The following is a 26,117-nucleotide window of genomic DNA, read 5'->3' as shown; positions in this document are numbered from 1 at the left end:
CGCTGCGGGACGGGGAGGAAAAACCCCAACCTCCTTGCACCCTTTGGGCCTGCCAGGCTCGCTGCACCCACCTTTGCACCCTAATCAAGCCACACTGTGCCCTACCAACTCCTTTCCACCCCTCACCCCATGTCCCGTTGCACTGCCACATCAGGGTCATCTAAAGAGCCTGTTAAAAAAGACCCAAAGAGCTTACCCCCTCTGTCCTGGGGCAACAGACCCTATTATAATAGACCTCTTTTTCACCGTGATCCCTTTGCTTCTCGGCAAAATAGTTAATCACTCACAGTGTGTTGCAGTAGGCTGTTCAGAACTGTCAGGCTCTTAGCTGATCAAATGAAGCGGGCATGATTTACGTGAAAGTTCAGCGCTGTTGGAGGCAGCGGAGTGAAGAGTTTTGCTCCCACATGTTTGAGTAGGTGCATGTTTCTCTTTCTTTAAGTGGTTGTGTGTGGGATCACTCTTGGATTCACAACTCCGGCATGACGTAATAGATTTTATGTTGGCAGCCGCTTTTGAAGTTTCTCTTTTTAGCTTGAAATCTATCTGGCTTCAGTACAGCAGGCTGTTCTCTCTTCCGAAAGGCTGAGGGGAGGGTAAAGAGTGTTTTTTTGTTCTTCTTTTTTTTTTGTCCTGTTAACAATTCTTTTCATGGATGAAGCACTTAGTAAATACTGGGACTTCCACAGTGGCTGCATCCATGGCAAATCTCTAATATGCCACTCAATTGGTGAAAAGCTGAGATCAGCAAATGGGCTTATGGCTGTATTTCTATCAACAACTGTCAAGCACCTCAGAAGACAGTGAGAGGAAGACTAATATTAATGCATTTCACATGGAAGTAAGTGTAAACATGTTGAAACAAGGCAGAATAAGTCGGATCAGCCACGAGGATCGGGAAAATTATGCTTTATGCAAGAAAATTCTGGAAAAAAGCTGTAAAGCATTGGAAACAAGTGGGATTATCGCATCCCACTGGCATATTTTTTCACTCGTTTGAAGAAAAACAAGAATTTAGGCTCTAATATGACTTAAATGACTTGTTAAGATGGAGTTTTTACAGTGCAGAGGAAACCGTTCAGATCTTTGACGCCGACGAGTCCATTCCCACCGGCGTTTATCATCCTATATTCTCACCACTAATTCAGTGCAGCGGCACTCATTTCAAACTCGAGGAGGAGGAATGCGTTTTATTGACAGTAGCTCGCATGCTCTGAGGCCCGACCGCCCATGTGAACCAGTCCTCGTCTAAACCACAAGGAGACGGAGCCGGGAGACTCTCTTTTATCTGCATCCATATCTGAGTAATGACAACACACACCAGGTCTGGTCGAGCCTGCCCTGCATCATTCCGCGTGCGTAATTTGTTTTTGCTCCATGTGACTGTGGACGCCTGTGTGCAAATACATGCCTCCGTGGGTGTGTTTGCATGTGAGTGTGTGTCTACATGTGTGCCCCCAGCTTGCGTGTCCATATGTGTGTGTGGCTGTGTAAAACCAATGTGACACCCAGTCAGTTGCATCTAGACTATGTCACTCTGCTGCAGAGCCGGCGGTGGCAGCATTGGGAATGCTGATGATGCACCGACACCAGCGGTACTTGCTGTCCCTTTCTGACAACTTCAGCATCATCAGCTTACCTGCATGGGATTTCTGTCTGTCTGTCTACCTGTCTGTCTTGCTGTCGCTCTGTCACGCTGCTTGTGTCATCGTTTTCACTGGACATGAATAATAAATGACCGCGATGACAAGGAAAACCTCATGGCAACACAAACTTTAAAATTCAGTCCAACTTGATGCAGCAGTTCCTTTCCCTCCCTCCACTGTAGTTTGTGATTGTTTGATAATTTCCCCTCTGATTTTTGAAAGTGTCTTTATGTGAGATTTTGGATGTATTATCATGATATGGCACAAGGGATGCAATTAGCTGTTGTAGCAATTTATTTATTTATTTATTTTTTTTGGCCTGTCTTGCTTGGTCATCATATCTACATTACTAATGATTATTTATCAAAATTCTCTTGTGTGTAAATATCTTATAAGAGCAAAAATAGTCATCAATGTTGAGGTATTCAGTCAAAGCAATGCATTTAGTTTTGTCAATACCACCCAGCCCAAGCCTGTAGTTATGTGTTACTTTGTGATGTGACTGTGAACATTGTTGTTGATTTTAAACCTGTGAGAATTTGCCCAGTCTGTGATGTGTAAAGTAAAAATCACAGCGCAAATCATGTGCAGCATTCCGGGGAAGACAGACATCCTCTGATAATAGCATTGTCAATCTCAGCTGAGATGTGTTGAAATGGGATTTCATTTTCTTCCTCTTTAGGAGATGCAGTCTCTAAAATGCATAGAGGAATCTGTAGAGGCAGGCTCTGAATGCATTTTCAGCACAAACTGTATCTTTTATTTTGCTAAATCAGCAACGATTTGAGTGAATTTCATTATCATATCATTTTGTATTTCACAAAATACAGAGGTTAATGTATAATTTACTAATGTTAATTCATTAGTTAACATGAGGTGCCTATATAAAACTACTTTTGTGCAAGTAAGGCTTAAAAAATCCATTTATATCATACAATATATACAGTATGCATTGAACTTACATCCATCTAACACTTACTTGTTGATGATATGTAATAATATATATAATATACATTAGAAGTAGTGTCAGATGGATACAAGATCAGTGAAAGCAGGTTGTTTTAGAGAAAGCTTGACATCAGTTAGTATTCATTTGAAAATCTAGTCTTTTTATGAGTGTTTGCCATTGTCTTTGAGTTCAGAGTTTACTGAGCTTTTCATTTCCCACAACATCTCTGCTCTGCCAATTCTTTGTAACGCTGAGCTCCACAGTATCATCACAGTCAGCGGGTCGCCCTTATTCATTTAACTTTGTTTCCTGAAGGTGCCGTCGTCATGGTGACTCTTTTCAGTCTTGGAAACAAAGTACTGTCATCGCAGCAATAACATTGGCCGTCTGGAGCTTAGAGAGACCCCGGGCCCACGCATCATCCCCAAATGTAGTTTCACACTGATTGCACTGATCTGTGCAAGCTTGACAGTTTTAATTTACTACGGCAAGCTAAGTTCTCTGAGGCTGGCAGCAGGGATGTTGTTTTGGTGATTGTAACACATGCATGGGGTGAGAAACAGTCTTTGAAAATAGACCTAATCCTTTTTTAAGGATAGTGGGCAGCGCACACCATTTAATTTTTTTTTTTCTTCACTGAGACCGATAAGAACATTTCTAAGAAGAAGGAGAACAGCAGCGACACAGGGGAGTCTCTGGTGGGATTAGTCCTTGCCCAGAAGGGGTAGATTTTGGCCCAGGGATGATGGACCTAAGTACCATCACTGCACATGAACTTGATTCATTTTAATATTTTACTCTGGCACAGAGGAGCAAATTTGTCTTCATAGAGGCTCCAAAAATAGTGACATTAGAGAAGGTATGGACCAGCATATTGGCAGACTATTTCTGATATCTGCTTTAAAAAGCAATATTAATATCAGTCCATAAGCCATAGATTGCATCAAAGTTAGAAAAACTTTTATTTTTTCCATTTTGTACAACAATAATACATATGTATTTTGTATCTACTGGCTGCAATGCTTCATTGAAGGTACATCACACTCTGATGTAGCTTCAGTGTTCACTATTGAGTGAACCAGTCAAACCCAAGGTGCCATTGCTTTATGGCTGCACTATTAAATCAAATTGCTGCATCCCTCCAGTAGAGAGACATGTCCGGCGGTGCAGCTGGCTCCAGGCACTTGTGAGCTGCCATTTAAAAGTCAAGTAAGTTAATAAAGAAATGACCCCACCATTGGCTCCCTCCAATGCAGGAAGTCATTATCGCTTTACCACACCAATCCCCAAGTCAGTCAATTATATCTGAGATGCAGCTCCGCCTTTTACTCCTAGTAACGCCAGCCTCAGTCTTCACTCTAACCTCTTTTTCCCACGGGGCGTGCAGTGCTGCCGCCGTGGGCTTTCACTCATTCACTCATGGACGACCTGCAAGAGACCTTTAGTAGGACACGTGCCCAGTGTGCACCATCAGTCTGCATGGTTTTATGCTTGTTTTAATGAAAATTGGCATGGAATTGCTAGGCAGCTAGCCCTCCGACCCCTCCGCACCCACACATGCACGCATGCACACACGTACACGCCCCCATCTCCATCTCCATCCCCATCTCCACCTCCCTCATCTGTCTAGTGCTGACAAATGCCTTGAGGGCCTCCTCATATTATTGCCTCTCCCCCTTGCATGCAATCCAGGCGAGTTTCTAGCTCTAACCATAATATTGCTGTATCACTTACACTAATAGCTTGCACTCAGAGTACCTCAAGGTGAAAGCACTGCTGAGATGTTTCCTCCAGCTCCATGTCAATGGAGCAAGGATGCGGGGCAATTATGCTAGCAGTCATTGTCCTTGTTTGCCATTGCAAAGTACTTTGAAAAGGCAATCTCTGACATCTAATGAAAATAATATGTTCTATCTACTACATTATCATCCACTCAAACCACTATCAAGTCCACTAGTCTCTTTGGTGATGGGTGTTGTAAAATTGCACATAGGCCACTGAGATATTCTTAACTGTCTTACTTTCCCTCTTTCTTATTTTCTTTTGGTCTTTTTGTTGCACTTTCAAAGAAAAGGGAGTTATGCCGAAGTGTGTTGCTGTTAATTTATCGCCAGGGTGGTGCTTGCAGTTTTTCCCCATTCACGGCAGCCAAAGACCGACATCATTCCTATTCCCAGGCGTCTACTGTGACTCATTCGTTTTGGAGGAGCAGGGGGTGGGGGGTGGGGGGAGTGGGGGTAAAAACTGCCGGATTGCTTGTTTTGGATGCTTTACTGACTGGGCAGTTCCCATGCCGTGCTGAATGACAGAGTTGCCCCATAAGACTTGACAGATGTTGACTTGAACTCGATGATGTGTTTGTCAGTGCTTGTTTGTCATTTATTGATGTTTACATTTGGCACGGACTTGTTGCATGTTTGCATGCCGGGCCAGTGACCTGCAAGCGCAGGATGTGGGTCTTTGCTGACGTCTTTTTATGTATTTTGTTTACTGCCAAGTATGTATTGCATATATGCCTGTGTGCATGTGTTTTGCACTGCATGTTTGTTTGTGGGCATGGCTTTCGTGTGGATATTGGTGTGTTTGCCTTGAATTAATGTTTGGTTATTACTGAGCGTGTGTATGTGTGTGTTTGTGTGTGTGCAAGCAAGTGCTTGGATCCCAGTGTGAGTTGTGACATCCTCCTTTACTGGGAGAGCAGTAAAAGTCCTCTGCAGCTGGCCCCCTCCACCCTGCCTGTCTCTGATGACTTCCAGACACTTCCGCTCCTCACTGAGCCTCAGTGACACGTGTGTCCTCTCTCCTGCAGGCCTCCGCTTCAGCACCGCCACAACATAACAACCTCCCTTTCTGGAGAAATGATCTAACATCCCCGCTGAAATAACACTTAATTATCCATAAGCTTTGCTAATAGTCCAGTGCATCTGAATTAGTGGTGTTTCCCAGAGTTTCAGATTTAGATCGCAGCAGTTATATTGTCTAGGACTGTAATTATGACTCCTGCACTTAATGTTGGATGTTTTTGTGTCATAGTATATTAATCCTCAAAGGAAAACTTGTTTAAATTTCCCGTCATGTTTTGAATGATCTGGAACCCTGACTCAGAATGTTCTCGACCCCTGATTTTAATTAAGCAGCTGATCCCCATTTGAAATGAGTTTACCCTGTGGACCCAAATGTTAGAGATTTTTTTTTTCTTTTTGGAAAGTATTCAATTATTTACTGGAAAATTGGCAAGTAGACACAAAGCAATGAAATGAAAACACATGTTAAAATAATCCCTGATAGACAATTTATTCATTAATTTGCAAAGCAATTTGTGGGGAATTAAATTATTGTGAAAGTAGTCCTACCCTGGAAGCCACCACCGCTCTGAGGTACAACGATCCCACTCTGAAAACCATGGATTTGGGAATCGAGTGCATGTAAATACTGAGACCAAAACACATCAAGTCTTACTCAAGAGTAAGACCCAAAACGGGCGCAAAAGCATGTCCGTGTCTTTACAAATGAAAATATATTGGCTAAGTAGTTTCTGGAGGATCAGCATCTTTCAGATTTGCATCTGGAAATCTGCTCTGTTATGTATTAACATCCAACTCATCAGTGCATGGGGACTCATCAGTTTGTAGAACGTCATGACATACGCAGATTGAAATACCTTCAATTGTTTGTAGTGCTCTGGGAGACATAAAAGGAATATCAATTACATTTTCTTTTGTAATTTTATATAGGCAGTAAAAGCTTGAGTCAGCATCTAATAGTCTGTTTACTGACTCCCAAAAGAAATAAAAGTAATATAAAATTATAATTTACATCCAGTCTTTTGCTTGAATTTGTCCCCTCCAGTTGAAAGATGAGTCTCTACTGCCGCTAGTTTGGCATTTGTTCACCAAGACATAAAAAAACAAAAAAAAAAAACAGAAAAAGATTGTACAGAAATCAAAACTGAAAATGCCAAAGAGTTACAGTTACCTAACGTTCAGCATGGTCTTGCATGACAGCTTTCATCAAGCTGATGAAAATCTCTGGCTGCTCTCCGCTGCTGGAGGTCCAGGCGTCTCAGCCCCAGTGTCCGACTGCCGGTGCCCAGATCTCCCTGCTCCCTGGGTGGGTGATAATGCAGAGCAGATGGCATTTGGACCTGAAGGCAGCAGTCTAACAACAGGAAAGGCTTAGAAAGAAGGACATACCTGCTACAAATTACAGCCATTTACCTCGCCTTGCTGGTAACCTGCCATTTCAATGATACGCCGGAAGGTGACGTTGTTATTGAGACACTCAAGGGAAATAGCTAATGTAGAGAATTATCTGTCATTGTTTTTATCACCTTTGTTCCATCATTTTAGTCTCATTTGAAGCTGCTTTTCTCTGTCAGTGCAGACTGTGGGCGTGAGTCCATCATCTCTGACCTTTAGATTCCCTCCTCTCTGTGCTGATTTTTTTCCTTTTTTTTTTTTTTTTTTTTTTTTTTTTTTTTGCTTTTGCTTTGCTGCATTCAGATACCCTCCAGGTACTGGTAAGTACCATATAATCCAATAGAGGAGGAGGACTGCCTGTCAATTTGATCATACGCACAAGGGCACTCAAAGAAAATATGAAGGAACACATCATGCCAGATGTCTACAATGATTGCATTTTTTTTTCTCAGTCAATGGAAAGAAGTAAATCCGACAATTTCACACTCTGTAACCCTGCTATGATGTTTTCTGTTCTCTTCCACATGTAATCAGATGTTACGAGGGGAACAGAGTAGGCAGTGTGCCTTGTAAGAAAAAGCATGTTGTCGTTTTTCCATGGCACGCCTGCCGGGGTGAGTAATATGGGATCATGTACAGTAGCCTGAGTCTGAGTTCAGCCCAGGGTGTAGGGACGACTTCAGAGCCCACGGCTACACCCTGTGGTTACTGAGAAAACAGGCGCACGCGAGCTGGAGCTCATACACACACACAACTGGCAGACGGTTAATACACTATACACACTGTATTGTGAGGCAGGCACACACCCTCAGACAGGCACAAATTTACTTAAGCACATAAAAACAGTTGACTGCTTCCTCACCCCTGAATTCCCCCTCAGTCCTAGCATCATTCCCCTACCGCCCACCCTCTCTCTCTCTCTCTCTCTCTCACTCACACACACACACACACACACACACACACAGACACACAAACACGCATCCCGTCTCTCCACTTCCTCTCCCCTTTCTTTCTTTCTCTTCAAATCACTCTGTCTCCATTCTAAACGGGCCTCTCGGAGGCATATTTCACATTTGAGGAATTTCCTGTGTTCTGCTTATATCAGAGAGGAATGACAGTCCACATTCAGCAGACACACACAGGCCATCTTTAGACTGTCAGTGTGGGTGTATGCACATTGTTTGTGTGCAAATGCATTTCCTTGCGCGTTTCTGTTGTGTGTGTGTATGCCCTCAGTAGACTAGGTATTAGCACTGTTTTCCCAATTTGATTAGATTATGATTCACAAGGTCCCCATTTGATACTGATTTTCTTTTGGTTTGATTCCATACTGATTAGGTTAAACATATTTCAATTGCTGTACAAATTGTCCAACTCTCACATAGTTTGGCTTTTGTTCAGCTCACACTCAAGTTTGTACAAAAGAGCTCTCACCAGTGTGTTCATTTGTTTAGCACATAATTTGGTCAAACAAGTTTTTGATGACTAGGACTACAACAGATGACATCTGCCAGATAGGGGCATACTACAAATAAAATTTAGCCAAAATCTGCACATATGTACTGAGAAAAGGCATAGATTTAACAATTTGTCACAATTTCTCAGGGATCGTGATAAATCGTTTTCACAATTTCTTCAGAATCAATAGAATTGGAGAATCACAGAATCCTGTTTTTCAAATAGAATGAATCAGAAAAACAGTATCTTTACCCTGATTTGTTTGTGCATGTGCATTTTATGCATGATTGTGTAAAACAATGTGGACCCTTGGGAGTTCCATCTTGTTGGGTCACAGAGGACAGTTCCCATCATGCACCACAGTCAATATCTTATCCATTACTGGTCCCACTGTTACATAAGATGGTCACTGGACTTTCCATAAGCATATGTAATCAGCTGCGAGTTCAGTGCCGTTATGAAAGTTGCACGAGTGTTTACAACTCATGCAAGTTGGTCAGTGAAACTGTGTGACGCTCGCTCTTGGCAAACGACAAGCGTTGTGTTGTGCTATTTGCTCTTGGCAGTTGCAGACAAGGAAAGCTGCACTTCCCCAAAACCACTTGGGTTTTACAGTCTTGAGTGCTTTTTTATTCCCTTGATGAGCCTGGATTCAGTTGCACTCTTTGAAAAGTGATGAGTGGCTGGCTTCCCAACACATGCTTGCGAGTGTAGCTGTGTCAATATTGTGTAAACTGTTTCAGGCCGTCAAACATTAATGGAGCTGAGGGCAGCTGGGGGGGTTGGTGCAACTGTGTGGGTCAAAATCCTCAGCTCAGTTCTGTCACCCTGTCAACTCTATTTAAATTAATTGTCTGCAGCATTTTCTGACTGAAAAGTGTCAATCAAAAACACTTGCTGCTTATCATTGTTATTTTATGTAATGTGGTGAATCAGCCTGTATCAGACAATGACCACCACTGAAGAAACTCAAACTCAATCAACCACACATTCAAGGAGGATGATACCACAGTCCCGCCCGCACTGTATGATTGACAGGTGATCTTAGGGAACTGCAGTGCAGAAATACCACAGTAGAAAAAAATAGAATATTGGCACTTTAATACCTTTGCTATATTTCCCCGAGCGCCACTCCATCATTCCCTCACATATGGTAGCTGGTTGTATTTAGGACACTGGTTGACTGTAAATGGTCTTTTTTCTTTTTTTTTTTTTCCCCATCAGGCGGTTGAGTGATGCCCCCGGTGACATTGACTCGTTGAGTGAGCATGTAAGAGTTCAGTGTTCTCCTCAAGGACCCTTGGACAGGACATTGGCTTTTGTGGCAGTCACACTTGTAACTTTCCATTTATAGGACAATATCTCCAACCCATACAGTCAGTCGCTTGGTTGATGAGTTGCTCTATTTTGACTGACTGTGGGTGCGGTGAGAGGTTCCAATTGCAGCCACACATTTTTGAAAATCTTATATTTTCCACTGTCTTGGACATCAGCAATAATTTAAGAAGAAGAGAAGTTATCAGAAGTAGACGTTCTGCAGTCATAATTTTTGCAATTGTTATTCCCGTAGTCTTGAAAGTACAACTGGTTGAGGCCTACAAGCTGTAAATGGCTGCAGTCATCTTCTTAACCATTGTGCACTTAGCAGGCAGACCCATTATTCCATAAAAAGGAAATCACATTGGCCAGGCAACAAGAAAGCACAGAAGTATAACAAGCTGCTGACCACTAAAGTTCAGCCATGACCAGCTTTTCTCAGCCAACACTCTTGTCAGGCTTCCGCTAATTGGCCAGGGTTCTGTGGCTGCTTGCGACTTGTTGGTTGTGTTGCTCGCAGTGTGAACACAGAGGAATAACTAGACTACCTTTCACACCGTAGGGTAACTAGTGATGCTTTGGTCAGGAGCTTGGGAAGGAACGTGTGTACGGGGCTTGAATAAAGGCAGGGACTTTGGCTTTAGGTGGAGTCATGCTGTTGCGTCTATATGCAGACGGCTCTGAAGGGATGGAGAGGATCAGCTTCTCTGTCTAGCCTTGTCTGCTCTGACGAGACTGACCTTTGACCGCTGAGATCCTCAAACGCATCCAATCAAACAGCAACTGATGTAAACACCCTGAAGACTCATCGAAATTAGATTATTCTAATTATTAGGAGCGTAGAAAGTTCCAGATAGAGGGAGTTCCACAGCAAGGAAGCTTTGGAGCCGGCAGATCAAAGCTCTGTTATATCAAGGAAATTGTTTACCCAAATAATTATTTCACATTTATCATTCAGGATTATTCTGCTGTTGAATTATTCAATAATGCTACTGTATGTGATTGACCTGGAATTATTTAGCTTGAGAGACATCTCTGGTCAAGTTTGTCATCAGTACGGCTTTTTGCCTTTAAACGGCATTCCAGATCAGCATGGATTTGGATAATTAGCTTTCCATGACCCTAAATCTAATTTACCATTTTAGACAACAAAATAAAACAGGAAGTTGATGCTATTGTATTTTCTGTCATTTGAGTCCAAAAGAGCAGCTGATATGAAAATTGTAGGGACACGGGCCTCGTTCTGAAAAGAGACTGTGTCTTCCTTGGTGCTGGCTAGTGATCCTATTGATGCAATAGGATCACTGGTAGTGATCCAATCTGCAGTCATCAGCAAGCGTCTGCCAGTATTACTGATTAAAGGGTCTGGGTAAAAGTATTAACATGGTATTGACCAAGTGATTTATGCTTTATGAAACGGAGAATCCAGAGGAAAAACATGAAAGCAGAATTAGGGTCAGAAAATTATAGTTACGTGAACAGATTTAGATCATGTTTTGATAACTAATATCTGGAATTTTCTCCCACCGTCCCTCTGCTTCCACCGCTTCTTTTTAACTTGTTCACTCAATGCACTAATCCTAATCTGCAATCAATATTTACACGCATAGCAGTGCAAAATATATGGTGACATACTTAACCAGAGCTGGAATGGCAGTTGTGTTTGATGACGCAGGACCATTGAAATCACCAACCCTGTACACTTGAGCACCGGCAGTAAATTTGTCCGTGCAGTGAAACCTGGCAGCATGCTAATGCTGCAGTTTTAAAAAGCTTGACTCATGGTTTTAAAAGAAGTCGGAGGAGGTGATAACTTGGGAGATAACTTTTTGACCATGATGATACACAGACAGGGCGGCTGTCTGAATATAAAGTTCATCATTAGTCGGGGCTCGTTTGTTTTTTGTGAATAATCAGATGATTAATTTGTTATCCTGCACGCTGCGGTGCTTAGCTTTAGAGTGCAGCCCCCAAGGCTAATCCAGACTTGTGTGTTTGTGGGAGTGTGTATGTGTGTGGTAGAGGCTGGAGAACAGCAGGTGTGGTAAGGAGAATGTACTCATCCCATTGGGCCTGTATTAGCTTACAAGGACATACAGGGATAGTCTAACCACATGAGGAAAACAGGGCATTAGAGTCAGGAATGGTAAAAGTGAAAACCACACATTTTGCACGCTTTCTATAGTTTCATTATAATAAACAGTGTGCTTTGTCCCTCAGTGTTCAAGATGTTGTATGGTTTTACTTTTAATGGAACATATAACATGCTGCAAATCCATCATCTAGTATGGCTCTCTCTTACATGCAGATGTGATTTTACTGCATTCTTGCTAAACATATGCTGCACTTTTGCTCTATCCCCACAAGGAACACAAGCAATTGTTTGGAAAAATCTTTTGTTTCCAAACAGTTTTTTTCTTCGCTAGTTTTCAAGCTGCTGCACTTTACAAGGAACAGCTTGGTAACAAGGAGACTGAAATGCCAGTATGTCGTTTTAATAACATGGTTTCATTGTATGATGTCTGCAAAATCTTTGTTATCAGTAGGCTATTAAATGCAGGGTGGATGCAAGAGAAAGACTTTTCTGGTGGCTAACAGTGTGTGTGTCGGGGTTGGAGAAGTTGTCTCTTTGAACACCCTATCAATCAGAGCTGCTGCAGACAAATTTTCCGGCCAGCTATGAAATCTCCTATCTAAATCTGGATGAAGGGGTCCAGGCAGATTACACTGAGACCGTGATGATCCTTTCCCCTAATCCCGATCATGGAGTCTTGGCTGTGCCCCAATCTGACTGTTGGGGGAACAGGCCGAAACCAGCTGCAGAGGTCACCCACCACAGCCCCTCCATCCAGCAGTTAGACTGACCTACCTTTTGATTCGGGATCGTTTGTGGGGTTTTATTTCCCTCTATGCACCTTTGTACATGTTAACAAATTAATGTAGTCTTCTCTTGAGCATTTTCTTGGTTGTAGTGGAGTGTTCTGCCATATTGTGCCTCATATAATATTGACAAGATATTATTTTTCTAGAAAATTCCTGAATCAACTACAGGCTGGATTATCACAGCCCACCAGCAAAAACATATCTCTTGATTTAAGAAAAGGAATATTTTAACACTGAATTTGAGACTTATTATCTCTTTAAAGAGTAACCAAAGCCCAAACCAAAGTCTGTGAAACCTGACCTCTCATGGTGAGCTGTAAGGTGGCTGGTCTTCGGTGCCAGGTGAAGTCATCCTGTCTACAGAAGAACAGGTGGTGGCATCACCTGGCAGACCTCAGAGATTAGGGTTTGGGGTTTGGTTACCCTTTAAGGAAGCGGTTACAACAGTTTAGAGATCGATCCATCTAAGTCACGTTTAACGATTTTTGAAAATAGCCAAGAAAGAAAACTTGTTCTGCATGACAGTTTATGTAAATATGAGTGTATTAGCTGAAATCAGCCATCGTACTGGTACTTTATGTATCACTCTTTGTGTAGCTGCTGTTATCAAACTATGTTGTCTGGTAGAAAAAATAGCAATACTTATTTGTTTGTTTTTTTTTAATACAATGATTAGTTTCCGCCATTATATAAAAGCAATAAGCTGTGTGTTGCCATGTTTTAAAGGATTATAGAGCAGCCAAGAGAGTTTTACTGCACTTCATATGCACACCCAAGATATTTTTCACCTATTTACCCAGCTAACTTGACCCAACCTAGGGCACATCTGAGGTTAAATTGTCCATATGCTTTAGCCTAACATTGGGAAAACCGAATTTGTAATCTGGCGAATGTGAGCGCAGCTTGCCGCTGTGTTTGTTGACAGTTTGGTTGTGGCAGATTGGCTTTAGCGCGGCTAGCATCTGCTTTCTGGCGGCGGCGACTGAGGGGAGATTAGATGTTAGTGGCCATGCGAGCTAGCCGTACAGCTCGCGTCCAGGCCTCAGTCTCTAATCAGCACTGGCGGAGGGCCTTCTTAGATGCTGGCGTTGACAGGAGCCTGTCTGCGCCTCTCAGAGCTTTCATCCCCCCCTCCGTCTGCCTCTCCCTCCCTTTCCATACCACCACCTTTCCCTTTTCTCTTCCTTCATCCCTTCCTCCATCCACACCCCACCCCCCTCTCTGTCTCCCAGCTCGCCCACCACCCTTATCTTTCCTCCCCCTCCCTCTCCTTCATCCCATTGCACTCCCACTCCTTCTGCCCAAGAGACCAAATTCCCAACAGCAGCGACATGGCGCTCTGTCTTCTCTCAGCAAAATGGCAAAATTGAAAATTACCTCATGATTCAATCTGACAGCAAGATCATTTTTTTCTTCGTTGTCATTTTAAACGTCTCATTTGCTTACTTTTAATTTGATCCCATCCCACCGCTGACAGGTTGATTACAGTCCCATGCTGTGGTCGTGATGGCTCCCTCCTGCAGGACAACCTCGTAATCATGGGTAGAAAGATGAAGAGAGGATGTGATGTGGACCATAGGAAGCAGCCCTCTCTTTTCCCCTTATTTATTGCACTTGCCAGCGCTGCCCCCTCTCTTCCTGCCCTTTATTTTTCAGTGGTTTGGGGGACCGTCTGACTGTGCCCTCTGTGAGTCACCCTCACAACAACCTCAGTGGTCTCTCTGTGGCCAGAAACCTCTCAAAAGGATGGCTGGGATCCACTGGCTTGCCTTTGAGTTCAGGACACAGTGGTTATGTTGGGCAGCATCTCGTGACATCACTCTGCTCATACGTCTTTACTCTTTCGGTTAAATTATTCACTGCAAAATCTCCTTCTTAGCATGGCATTGACTCTCAGTCAGTGTTAAAATCTTGTTTTTTATCAACAAGTTAAAAAAAAAAAATCTGCCAGTGGGATGAGATAATCCCTGTTGTTTCCAATGCAGCTTTACTTGTTTCAGGAAGTTGATTGAAACAAGGCCGAATAAAGGAGATCAGCCCACTAGTATCAAGAAAATAACACTTCATTTAAGAAGATTTTGGTTTCAAGTTGTCCAGCATTGGAAACAAGTGGGATTATCTCAGATTTCTCACTTGTTTGAAGAAAAACAAGATTTTAACACAGATGATGAGAGTAAACGATTTGGTAAGATGGATATTTTTGTGTTCATTCATTTATTTATCCATCCTTGCTGCTCATTCATTCTTGTTATTCATTCATCCATCCATCTAGTCAGGCAGTCAGCCAGTTTGCACATTATTTGTTCACAACTTCTACATCTTAAGTAGCCCGGCTGATGAAAAGCTAAAATACTGGGAGCATTGTATACAGGACTATAAATGTATTTTATTTCATGTGGTTTGAGGTTGGGGTAATGGGACAGGGGATTTTGCCTTTGCCCTGCTATAGTCTGTCTGTCTGCAGTGCCTTTCTCCCTCTCTCTCTTCCTCTCTTTCTCTCTCTCTCTCTCCCCCTTTTCCCTCTTGCCCTCCCTCTCTTTGTTTCTGTCCTGCTGCTGCAGTTGGCCATGCCTGCAAATGAGCACCGAGACAGAGCAATTATTCAGCACGGGGCAAGCCCTGCACCCCTCCTTTATATATAGACACACATACACACACCCACACACATATACACACTATACTGTTTAAATGTTTTAGACATTCATGATGTGCTTGTTTTTATGTGAAAGCACATATTTACATGTTTATTTAGGCTATACAACTACAGACAGAAATGTGTGCTTTTATCCAAAGAGAGGAAATAAGCTCCCTTGAATAAAGAATAGCTTGAAGAATCTTTCAACTCAGTTCCCTTGGTGAATTAGGTTCATATCCTATTGAATTAATTTGACTGGCATATACACACACCCACACCCACACACACGCATGCACACACGTTTGTTGTTGCACAGACAGGGAAGAGCCCTCCCATCCCCCCAAATGCAGTGCAGACACTGGCTCACTTGCAGCTCTTGCGTTTCTGTGTGTGTGTGTGAGTGGCTGCGACCTGCGTGAGGCAATGTGCTTGCCGGCGCGAGTCTGTGTGTGTGTGTATGTGTGTACGTGTGTGTGAAGGAGCGTGTAAGCTGCAGTGTGCTCGCTGGCTCTGCTCGCCGGTGAAAAGAATCAGCAGTGTCTGTCAGTGTGGCGCTGCCCCTATGACTCCTGTTCGCTTCCCTCACTGTGTCTGCCTTTCTTTTTTCTTTTTGCCTCTCTCTCTCTCTCTCTCTCTCTCTCTCTCTCTCTCTCTCCATTCTTTCCTCTCTGCAGAAGCCACAGCCTTGCCCCCCCTGCCCTCACTGCAGACAAAAAGCCGAAATAACTGCTCCACCCCGCCAGGTAAGACATTCTTTTTTTTTTTTTCTTTTTTTTGTTCTTTAGGAGTGCAGCTGCATGTGTGCTGTCTTGGCACAACTGCTAATCAGAAGCAATTACTGGCAATTTTGCAAATTTGATGACTCATTTCGTCTGAAAGCATGTTCAGAGCCATCAGCTTCTACAATAGCACATAGCCTACTGTAAGAGCGCCATAATTGAGAATATATTGTCATGCTAATCACTCAAAAGGCATTAAGGATAGGCCTAAAAAGGTCTCTCCCTCTTTTATTGGTGGAAACTGAGGGCAGAGTGCTTATTAGTCTCTCTCTCTCTGTCTCTCTCTCCTTTTCTCTCAAGCGTGCTCACAATCTTAAATCGTCTGTCTGTCCCCCCCTTTGTTTGCATCCAACATAATTATTCAGCATATCAGCTGACATATTTAAACAATGGTTCGGAAGAGCTGATGCACTTATAACTCAGGGATTTTTCGGTGCTTTTGTGACCTTTACACTTTGTGACGTTCTTCGTCTAGACATCGCTGATTATTCAGCCAATGGGACAGCGGCACAGTTCACCCTGAAGTGCTGATGTTGAGTGAGTGCAAGTGTGTCTGTGTGTGTGTGTGTTTGTGTGTGCGTGAGAGCAAATACTTCTGGTTACACACCAACAGATATGCAACCATAACTGTGCTTTTATTAATAGAAAAACAGCCTGCAGCAGGAAAATTCTTTGATAATTGCTGGATGTCGGGCTGCAGTTTGTTTTTACTGTAAGTTAAGCAATTGATTATTATAAAAACCTAGAAGTATCAACATTATAATGAGAAGGAACGGAGAAAAGCAAGCAAATCTTAGCATTTTTGAAGATGTATCCGGAAATCTTTGATAGGTTTACTTGATACGTGACTAAAACAATTACGGGATTGTATCGGTGTGGTCATCATTACAAATGCATGCTGTGCAGCCAAGCTTTGTTCAGACACACAGAAATGTATTTGAAATTCAAGTGGAGATACCAAGGTTGATGTACTGTTGCAGTCATAAAACAGTGCACCTTGGATTTGAATTCACTCAGTATACATGTGTTGTAGCCCCAATGAGGCGTTGCAACCAGCTGACACAGAATATGTAAGTGGCACTGTTGCGCAATATGGGGCAAAAAAAAAAAAAAAATTCTAAGTTTGAAGTGTGGAAATTTAAGGGAAAATGGGAGTTTGAGGCTTAATTTTTTTTGTCGATCAACTAATCGATTAAGCGGCTAATGATGTAATATCTTACAACAGTTTTCTTGGTTAAACAGCTGCCTCATGAGTGCATTTCCATCTGGTTGTGTTTATGTAGGTGCACACCCGTGTGAGTGCGTGTGTATGCGTAGTGCCGTAAGTGTGTGCTGGAGTGCTTTGTGCACATTTGGCGGGGTGAATGGCACTGCAAAAAATCTCTTAACAAGTCATTCAGTCATATTTTCAGTTTAAAATCTTGTTTTTCTTCAAACAAGATAAAAAAAAAGTCTGCCAGTAGGATGAGATAATCCCACTTGTTTCCAACACAGTGTCACCAGTTTCAGGAATTGTTAGGAATATGCTGAAAAAAGGCAGTATAAGGCAGATCGGCCCACTAGGATCAAGAAAATCACACTTAATTCAAGAAAATGCTGGAAACAAGTTGAAAAGTGGAATTATCTCATCCCATGGGCAGATTTTTTTTCACTTGTTTGAAGAAAAACAAGATTTTAACACCAAATATCAGAGTAAGCGACTTGTTTAGATGGGGATTTTTTGCAGTGTGTTGCACATCTGCGTGGTGCTAAGTGAGTCCCACCCAATCTCCAGTGAACCTGCTGCCAAACAGTGAGAATGCTGAAGAATATAATATGTTTGGAGAGGAGGATAGAAAGTATGATGGTATATGCCCCCTGGGCGGTTAGTAAATTCCTTGCCAATAGATTGCTGGTGGTTTCTCTGTGGGAGTGCCACCAAGCCAAGCGAGACCACAGAATGCATTACTCTCCCTGTCGCCGGTGCCAGGGCTGGCTGTCAGAAGGGGCTGACGGCTTCATATGGTTGGGAGGAGTTTACAAGCTGACGGCTGGTTTTGATGCGAGCAGGTGGTGATGGAATGATGGAGCGCCGACTCGCTCTCTCTCAACACCTCCCTCTTTCATCTTTCTTTCTCTTTCAGTGCCTCCCACTCTGTTTTTGTGTCCTGTTTTCGCCGTCCCTCGCTCTCTCCTCTCTCCTCTCTGTCACCCCCACTTTCTCCCTCGCTCTTTTCGCTGTTTCTCTCCCCATCTCCTCTCTGTCAGCATGCTTATATGTGTTTGTATCTTTGAATGCGTGCTGAAAGTCACCCGGGTATCTGTCACATCCACAGTGACATGCCCTCCCCAGTCTCTCTGTCTTTCTCTGTCTTTCTCTGTCTGCCTGCATGGTTACTGGGCAGCTCTCAGGCTAGCTGTCCTTTCCTGGGAAGCCACTTGCGATGACATGCCAGGGTGTAGGAGGGGAGGACGACGGGGCGAATGTGCCCTCTGCCCGTCCTCCTTTTTTAGGGGCACAAATGGACTCCTGTCTCCAACTCCCCCGCCATCATCCCTCATCCTTGTCCCAGCCAGTTAGTTGGTGTGGCGCCAAGCACATGCCCTCCGAGTTAGGTTGGCGTTTGGCAATGGAGGCTGCAGCCGGAGCGGCCCATTAACAACTGTTGCCGCGCTCGCTAAGCACAGCCGTAGGAGAGAGAGACATTGTTTTGGAGTCAGCATCGCCTCTGGGTCCAGTTTCTGTTAGTCAGCAAGGCATTTGAAATATAATCGAAATAAATATACATTGTAGGTGTTGCAAACATGCCAAGTGTGGGTGAGAATGAGATTGTTTTAGAGTCAGTGTGGCCCAAAGCTCACCTCAAATATTTTTAGTCAGAATTTTAAAGATAGCAGAGGTAAAAAAAAAAAAAAAAAAAAAAAAAAAAATAGTTTTTAAGCAGTGATAGTAGTAATTGATGCATGATCTTTATGAGGGATTTCTCTTTTCAAGAACGCAGGATCGGACTGCAAAAATTTCCATCTTAACAAGTGATTTAGTTTCTAATTTAGTTTCACAAGTTTCAGAATTTGTTTCCTGGGAACAGATAAGTTACAGCAAGACATACTAAAGCAGATCAGCCCATGACAATCAAGACAATGACATTTGGAAACATGATTAGCATTGAAAGTGGGATTTAAAGGCTCAATATGAGGCTCAATGAGGCAGGTGTCCACTTGAGCCGAGATTGAGTGTCTTGCTCAAGGACACTTCAACAGAATAGATGCCTACTCACATGAGGTTTTAACCCACGTCCTCCATGTCTTTATGGTCTGTGTAACAACTTTCCCTCCAAGTGATGCGACATTCTCATCTCTGAGAATTTCCAGCAAAGCATTCAAAACGTAAATATATTTTAGGTCTTATAAATATGCCACCTGTTGTAGGCTGAGATTTCATCTATCACTTGTATTTCAGATGAGAAATGCATCCCTAATTTAAGGATGAATATGCATTGCAACTGTGTTAATAAGATACAAACAGCAGACGACAGGGACAGCACTGCAGTTTGAATCATAGTAAACACACATTGTAAATGTTACTAAAATGTCAACCGTAGGAGAGGGAGAGACATTGTTTTCGAGTCAGCATCACCCTTCTGCTCCTGCTGGAATGTTTTTTAGCCAGAGAGGCATTTGAAACCTAACCGAGATGAATGCACATTGTAGGTGTTACGGAGAAGCAAACTGTAGGAAGAGAAGGACATTGCAGCTGAGTCAGTGCCGCCCCCGATGTTGCCAAAATGTCCGCGAGTCTCTCCTGACGAGTGATACTTGATGGGTGTGTTGATCCATGTCAAAGCACTGACAAAGATGTGGTGACCCGTAGAGACAGGTCTAGCGGAATGAGAGAGACACTCTGCAAAAAAAAAACAAAAAAAAAAAAACATCATGTCATTTAGTCTTATATTCAATGTTAAAATCTTTTCTTCAAACAAGTGAAAAAATTGCCAGTGGGATGCAATAATCCCGCTTGTTGCTCGCATCCCACTAGCATCCCAACTTGTTTCCAGAATTGTATGAATCGAGTGTCATTTTCTTGATCCTAGTAGGCTGATCTGCTATATTAAGTGGCATTGTCTCATCCCACTGGCAGATTTTTTTCTCTTGTGTTATTAAAACAGGATTTTAACACTGAATTTGAGAGTAAAGATTTTTGCAGTGCAGCTTGAGGTGGGGAGTGTGTTGCACAAGTTGTTAGATGGGCTTTTATGCGGTGTTGCTGAGGAGCATTAAGGGATGCTGCGGCATGGAGGAAACCACCACGCAAGGATAGTGCAGACATTTTAGAGGCATGAATGATTGATTGCTGAGCAACTGGGTGTGATTTCAATTAATCCAAAAAGCGCTTGCGCCATTGCTCTGGCATTTGAGATCTTGGAGGCAGAATTTGTTGGCCTGTGTAGGTGTTAATGGTTATCAGATTTATGCATAAATCTGTCTATGAAAAGATGTGAGGCATTCACAGAATAAAGAAAAAAAGGAGGATTCAGCACAGTCCATAACTTCAGATTAACAGACTGTCAGACTGCAATGTGCCATACACAGTAATACATGGAATATAAATTTGAAATGGAGTTAGAGACAAGGGAACCTCAATATTTTAAAGGTTATGGGCTAAAACATAATATCAATTCACATATTTATACAGGAAAATACAAATATACTGTGGTACTTTAAAAATACGCTGTACACACTAAATATTAGATTAGGTTATTTGCACAGTGATGACATATGAAAGCAGATTCTGTGAGAAAATACAGTCATAAAAAATGAAAAAGGAAGATTTGCATTGGGATTAAACACAAAGCTATGGGGCTTATAAAAAAAAACAGTTCACAAAAAGCAACAAAGAAAATGACAACAAAAAATGATATTACAAAACACAAAAAGTGGAAAGTACACCTGGGAAAAATGTGGGACAGCAACAAGCTCCATGAAATGACCAGGGATATAAAACAATAAAAATTGGAATGACTAACTATTGTCTCTATCTTGCTTCTTAGCTGCAGATCATTTCCAAATGACACCTCAGATACAAGTGAAGCTCAAAATGCTGCCAAGATTCAACAGCCAGCCCAGACAATTAGGCCGTGAGACATTCCACAATATTTTAAACATCCTCACATTCTTGCGAGCCAGAGTTTTCCAGAGGGATAAAATAGTGGCCTGCGGGCCCCACTTTGGGCCGCCTTGTCCTAACATGTTGATTGATGAAGATGTGTGTAATGCTGCGAGGCCGTTGGGAGCTTACTGTACATAAACCGGCTCTCCCACCTGTCTCCGCTCTGAAGTGCAGCTGTTGCTTTAGGGGACGAGGACCTGCACCTGGCCCTGCTGGTTTATATAATGCAGCACGGCCCTCAGCATAGCACCCAGCATGCATTTTCCTCCTCAGTGTGAGTGTATCGTGATATTAGTGAAAATGCTGTTGGTGCTTATGGACGATTTGACAGATTTAAGGTTTGATTGTGAGGGGGAATGGGAGGTAATTCCTCCTTCTGCAAAAAGCACCTTGTGCCAGAAAACAGTATCCCTTTTTTGCCTTAAAGCAATCCAGTCCACTTCTTATCCTGCTGCACACACTGTTATATGCAGGATGGAGGCCGGCACAGGTCATTTACAGATCGTAAGACGCTATAAACAAGCAAAGAAACATCAGTTGTTAAGTGTTACAAAAAGGTTCTTTATCTGGTTAATTGCGCAACATGCAGAATTGCCAAGGGCCAATTTAAGAATCGTCTGGCAGAAATCTAGAATAAACACAAAATTTGATGGTTCTCATCATTGGCCTGCCATTTACATTGAGTTCCGGATGATAGTGGGGTTTTATGTTAGTGTAAAAGGGTAATAACTGTATTTCATATGCTGTTCTGAATGGTAACGTGTGTCGTCCCATCATAGGCACACAGAAGTAAGCCTATTCAAATGGCACATCCTTTTTGAGAATGCATGCCTCTGTTTGTTTGATCCCAGTCAGTTTCAGTGGATGCAGCTCATTAAAAACGGGATTTAATGTGGTAATTGAATCCTGTTCCCCTCCCTCAGGAAACTGGGGTTACATTCATAATGTCAGTTTGTCTGCCTGTCTGTGCCTACACTATCTCATTCTCAACTCTCATCCATTCTTCCCTCTGATTAATTAATGAGTCTCTTTCCCGGCAGAGATTGGCTCATTAGCCACGCAGGCCTTCTGTACTCCAAAGTATAGAGGTGTATCAAACGCCTCCTCTCTCTTTACCCTTGTACGATTGCACTGCACTGATTAGAAAGAGGTCTGCGCTGAATACGGGAGGTTAAACCCACTGGGAGAAGTATTGTTCAAAAACATGAAGTGTGGCACAGCTGCGATTACTCACTGGCTCACATCAAGGATAGTTGCCATTAAGTCTCCTGCAAAAATGTTGGAAAGGCCTGAATGTGTATTGTTGTATCTGAGCTGTAGCTATTGAAATAAAGTTGATATCTGATATTTTTTTCCGTACGTTATGAAAACATGAGCTGCTATTTACTGTTTCGACCTTGCAGTCGATATAATCCATGGATTATCTCTCCCCCAGATCAAAAGGCGATACAGGATCATAAGGCTGCCCCGACCCCCACCTACACACACACACACACACACACACACACACACACACTCCTTCAACCCCCACTTCATCTACCCTGGCATTTGAAGCACGTCATATGAGCACAACACACCCCTCTACATGCCCCACCTTGATTATGACTCCTTGATGCATTAAACTTGCATGTGTGTGTATGTGCGCGTGGGTGTGTGCCCATGCAGCTATGTTTGTGTGTTTGTGTGCTGAAGTGTGGAGGCGAGTACTGGCCTGTGGGTCTCTGTGTGTGTGTGTGTGTGTGTGTGTTTGTCTGTGGGGAGATGGAGGCTGTTTGTGTGAATTATAGATGAGGAAACGGGGGCGATGGCCAAGTTAAAAGGGAGAGGAAGCGAGGACCTCTGTGAACAGGCTCTCTTAAATTTACTGGACCCCCCGGTTGGACTAAAATATATCACAACCACAGTCAGAACAGACCACTGCCACCTCCAAGCCACATTATCACCACAAATGATCGTAAAGCCTGGCACATTTGTTTTCTTGGTGTATTAATTTTATATCTCAGTGAAATTAAGTACACAGCAATAAAATGTAAAACGAGTTAACATCATCACTATGTTCAGATAGTATGTAGTTTTCAAAGCTCAAATGGTTTCCAGTCAGTATTATTATTGTTATAGGTCTAGTAGGCTCATGGTAATAATAACAGTAGAGGGTTTTAACATGGCATAACACTGGTGGCCATTTTGGAAGGTCTCAGCTCCTCGGCAGCAGTGTTTTTAACGGCTGGTTTTGTTTCTACACGCACATTTTGTCTGTCTCAAAAGAAGTGAGTAGACATTATTAATTTCTGTGTTGTTTTTGACGAGGAAATTACTATTTTTTTTTACTGATGTAGCTGTAGTGTTTAGTTAACAGGAGCTTGCTAGCTTGAAGCTATCTTAACCACCACTGTCTTGTAAATATATCTAATTTTCACACTGGCTTACTACAGTAGCTAACCACCAGCTAACTGGCTAGTTAACTTAACTTAATAACTAGGAACATTAGCTTCTAATAGCTTAGTGTCTAGTAGTTAGAGACCTAACTATTAACTAGTTACCTGCTAGCTAGTGAAGCTACTAGCTAGCTAACCCTAACCACATTTACATTGGTTATGTCATCAGTTATTTGCTGACTAATGTTGGTTAGCTAGCTAACAACAATAAATAAATACATACATAATAAAGACTGCTTAAGTTGAAGAGATAAGTTAATTTGGTAACAAATTGAACTATAGCACCACTTTTACATGAACATTGGTGGCTGAATTGACCTACAGTCACACCGCTATCTTGTTCAGGTATATCTCTCATTTCAGTCTGGTTGTCATGTTTTTAGCCATTATTCGTACACAGTAGGTTTTCTCATAGACCTCAACAGTGATGCTAGCTGTGGTTGCAGGCCAGGGAGCTTGTGAAGCAGTAATATAGCCAAGGTTACAAGCTATAGCCTAACATTTCCATCAGCTTCAGCTTCGGTTGGCTAGCAGGCCGTTTTGTCCAGCATGCTGGAGCAGATAGGAGTGAGCCAGCTCCAGGCAGGAATGAGGTTGACTTCTCCTCCCTAGAGTAGTCAGAATAAGTACAGTTCACTGAAAGTGACCCTTCAGACACTGTCAGAGCAGAAATGGCTTTGTGATATGATGATGCTTGGCACAGGGCTTTCTGCAGTGATATTTCTTTCATCTGCTCTTAGTGTTCATTGCCTCAGTGTGAGAGTGACATTCGGGTGATTAGGATTCTGTAAAATGTGCAGCGATCGATACACCAGAATTAGAAGATTGCTCAAAATGCCGTGAGCGGATTTCGATAAGCGTGAACGAAACAATTCTGTAAACAACTTTGTCATTTTTCCTCACTTTATCTCATCTGTCGGCTCATTTCAGGGGAGTGTATCAGGTCTTTTACCATGGTGCTGAGAGTAGGATTCATTTCCTGTTTGCCTCCTCTGATAATGAAGCAGTCAAATCTGTGGATTAGGTCGTCCTCTGACCTCTTTCTCCCCCTTCCTCTATCCTCTGTTCCCTTCCTCCATCTCCTCTCTCTCTTCCCCTCTGTTTGACCCATTTGGCCTCCCTCCTCTCCAGGGAGGAGCGGGGTCGATACAGGTCAAAACTGATGTCAGCGTAGACAAACAGCAGCGGACTGTGTTCCTCCTTGCCAGGGACTCAGAAGGAAGTGTCTGTTTGTTCATCCCTGTAGTCAGTGTTTGTGCCAGTTAGATATATCGACCAACAAGATCTGACGGCAGGCCTACCGTCATCTTGGCTGACTGATAAGAGAGCAGAAATGTCAAATTACCACGATTACAGCCGGCAAAAGCTGTTGGGACGGTCTTTATCACAGACTTGGGAAATTACAGAGGACAACTGCAATGCTTTACAAAGATGAGGTGATGATTGAAAAGATAAAGAGAAAGAAGTTGTCATCATTAAGCAAACCATTACAATATCAATAAAACATCAGTTGCATTTCCTGGAATGCATTACTTCTTAGTGCTGAAATGATTGAGCATTTTTTCAATAATTACTAAGTAAAAAAAAAAAAAAAATTGTTTATTCCAGCACTAAGATTCCTAAAATGCTAAGATTTGCTTACTCTTCTCTTTTAATGTCATTATAATTTTTTATTTTTATTTTTTTTTTTTTCTGCAGCTGGTCAGACTACGGAAGCAATTTCAAGACATCACTTTGCAATCTGATAACTTTCCATTAGCAATTATTTTTAATAATTTATAAATGAAACACTTAATGGATTAATCAAAAAAGTAAACAGGTTTTCAATAATGACAGTAATCATTAGGCCTTCTTGCAGCCCTAATTCTTTTCTCCCCTCATACAAAGTATCTCACTTACTATTTTATATTAGCAGTACAACTTTTAAGCTCAGTTTACCCACCTTTTTTTTTTTTTTTTTTTATTGCAGAATGCTCCTGATGTTGTATAAACCTTGTCTAATACCAGATGACCAATGAATTCTCAGTCGTTATAGAACTGCATAGCCTTTGTTTATATGTGTGGTTGGCTTTGCATGTGAAGATAATCTTTATTTACTACTAGACTGTTACACTTATCCAATGAATTTTTGTCATGAAGATTTCCGTCAGGCTCAAAAAATAAACCCTCGTCCTCAAGCAAAATGTTGCATAAACTGTGTTTGGGTGCCTTTACCCGCCACTATACCCCTGCTGCTGCCCAACGCTGACTGCTGTGTGTGAGAGGGATTCATCATATACCATTACATCTGCTCAAAGTCGGATCCCTCCATTCCTGTCACGCTCCTGATATTCTCTGGCTGGCTGTGACTCCATGTCCTAATCGTCTCTCTTTATCTGTGTGTCTGTCTTGATCTGTCTGTCTCTTTTGCCGGTGGAGCTTCCCCGCCAGGCCAAACTCCCTCACAGGAGATATTACTTCCTCTGTAACCTTCCCTTCTCTCCCTCTTTTCCTCTTGTTCTCTCTCCTCCAATAATACCAAACCTTTTTCCATTTGGAGAGGCATGTGTGTCTTTCTCCAACTCATCATTCATTCATTCATCCATTCATTCAATTAAAATACTTTACTGGCATGAACTCTCCCGTCTCTCCCTCTCTCTCTGCCTTGGCCTCTGTTTCTCTCTTCTCTAA

General features: G+C 42.4%; 1 protein-coding gene across 1 annotated transcript in view; it reads left to right on the top strand.

The window, feature by feature from the left end:
• Nucleotides 1–26,117, top strand: part of LOC115375102 (microtubule-associated protein 2-like) — a 71,633-nt gene that overhangs the window by 9,597 nt on the left and 35,919 nt on the right. Inside the window, exon 2 of the mRNA XM_030074510.1 lies at nt 15,762–15,830. The gene's annotated coding sequence lies outside the window, so the exon portion shown is untranslated. The remainder of the gene's footprint in view (nt 1–15,761; nt 15,831–26,117) is intronic.

Source organism: Myripristis murdjan, chromosome 2 (genome assembly GCF_902150065.1).
Source record: "Myripristis murdjan chromosome 2, fMyrMur1.1, whole genome shotgun sequence".
Taxonomy (NCBI): Eukaryota; Metazoa; Chordata; class Actinopteri; order Holocentriformes; family Holocentridae; genus Myripristis; species Myripristis murdjan.
Note: the sequence above shows the minus strand (reverse complement) of the source record. Positions and strands in the feature narration are given on the sequence as shown.